This window comes from Aquarana catesbeiana, linkage group LG08 (genome assembly GCF_042186555.1).
Source record: "Aquarana catesbeiana isolate 2022-GZ linkage group LG08, ASM4218655v1, whole genome shotgun sequence".
NCBI classification, from domain to species: Eukaryota; Metazoa; Chordata; class Amphibia; order Anura; family Ranidae; genus Aquarana; species Aquarana catesbeiana.
In genome coordinates, this window is record NC_133331.1 from 219882129 (window position 1) to 219884662 (window position 2534).

Consider the following 2534-nt stretch of genomic DNA (forward strand, 5'->3'; position numbering starts at 1 on the left):
CCTTTTCAATTTAATGTTGTTCACGAGGGACTGGCGTTCATGTCTCAATCTCCCACTGTGCCTGCACTGTGGCTGGGTGATTTTAACATCATTATGAATGCTGAGCTGGATCGTGTCTCGGTGACGTCCCGTGATGATCCATCCCAGTCATTCACTAGATTTGGGAGAACCATTAATGACCTGGCACTTATAGATACCTGGAGGTACCGTAATCCGACAAGTAAAACATTCTCATGCTTTTCTGCATCGCACAACACCATGTCACGAATCGACCTTATTCTGATATCATGCAATCTTTCCCCTTTGCTAGGAGAGGTGGGTTTCAGTCCACGCATATTATCAGATCATGCCCCATACTGGATCAAATTGAAGGTTGACTCACCCCCCACGACTTACAATTGGAGGCTCAACCCATTCTGGCTAAAGGTCATCCCCGAATTGGAGGAGGTCGCCTCAGAATGGGACTTCTTTTTCCAAACAAACAAAGGCACGGCACGGCACCCTTTGGCATGGTATGGGACTCTTTTAAATCCCATGCCCGCCAAATCCTATCCCATCGTATCTCCCGATACCGTAAAACATCCTCCCAGGTACTCAGACAAGCAGAACTAGCAATCTTTAGCAGTGGCAGAACAAAACTTTACAGACCATCCCTCCGCACTCACGGCAGACCAGCTAAAAATGCAGGCTAGAATAGTAAATAATCTCTACTTTGAGAAAGCTGACAGGAAAATTTACTATAATAAGCAAAGACAATACAAATGCGGAGAGAGGGCAGGCCGTTTATTGGCATACCTAGCACATCTAGATCATAGACCACCTACGGTGGTATCACTCTGGACTGCCACTGGCAGACTGGTGACAGACCCAGGGGAGGTGGCCGAGGAATTCCGGTCCTTCTTTACATCGCTATATTCCTCCACTACCGACAATCCCACAGAAGAGATAATCCTAATGTTATCAGAAATAGAACTACTCTCACTCACTCTACCCTAAGTCGAAATACTTGAGGCCCCCATCACTGAACAGGAGATTACGAAGGTACTTTCCCTGCTCAACCCATCCAAGGCTCCAGGAGCAGATGGATTACCACTGGAATTCTACACAACTTACAGCGAGACCCTGATTCCCAAACTTCATGAATTATTTGCTTATATATTTGAGTCAGAGACCCTGCCCTCCTCCATGTCAGAGGCAAATATAATACTAATTCCCAAACCTGGGAAAAATTTGGAACTACCTGAGTCCTACCGCCCAATATCCCTTCTTAAATTGGACATCAAAATCTTGGCCAAGATCCTTGCACTCCGTCTAAATGTAGTCATCCATGCACTGATACACCCAGATCAAACTGGGTTTATGTCAGCCAAAAACACGGCGTTCAACTTACTTAGATTCTTTATGAATACCCAGGCTGAGCATGATACTCTGGGTACTAGAGTTGTGGTGTCCCTAGACGCCGCAAAGGCGTTCGACTCAGTTGAGTGGGCGTACCTCTGGGAATGCCTTAGAAAATTTGGTTCCGGGCCTAAGTTTATTAAGTGGATTAGACTATTATATCAAAACCCTAGCGCCAGGATCTTGGTCAATGGGAAAATTTCTGATTCTTTTCCTCTCTCCAGGGGCACGAGGCAAGGGTGTCCTCTCTCTCCTCTTTTGTATGCCCTAGCGGTAGAACCCCTTGCCTCATCTCTTCGAACCCACCCGGGGATAAGGGGGCTAAGTCATGGAAATCTGCTGGAAAAAATTAGCTTATACGCTGATGATATGTTACTATACCTGGCGGATGCGGGTCCTTCCTTGCAGGTAGCTCTAGAGGTGATACAAAACTTTGGTAGGTACTCAGGCTTGAAGATCAATTGGGACAAGTCCCAGATCCTCCCGATAGATGTGAGTGTCCCCACAGAGGTGCAAACCAGCTCCCCACTTCTTAGGGTTAGTGTCATGACATATTTGGGCATTGTGGTGACCCGGTCCCCGGAGGACTACGTTCGCCTCAATATAGAACCTTTAATAGCCACTATGAAATCTAAAACACAGACATGGGCCAAGTTACCACTTGGAGTGATGGGCCGAGTAAACATGATCAAAATGGTCCTCCTCTCCAAATTCTTATATGTCTTGTGGCATGCCCCACTGTATTTACCCTTGCGAATATTTAAATCTATCGAGGCTATTCTTAACTCCTTTGTGTGGGGAACGGGCCGCCACAAACTGTCATGGCAGACACTGAAGAATCCATCGGAATTAGGAGGGGTGGCCTTACCCGACTTCAACCTTTACTACCTAGCAGCGCAACTATCCCACTATTTTCACTTAGACAAGCAGGACAAAGAACGCTATTTATCCCTTATAGGTTCCTCTTTTGGACGTAAAGTCACACACCCCTTTCAGATCATATTTAGAGGCACCAGTGGGCTCAATAACAGAAAGGGACTGCTATATCATCACTGTAGAATCTGGGAAGTGGTTCAACGTAAGCTTAGGGTACCGTCCACTCACTTTCACACCCCCCTATGGGACAATCCGGCCTT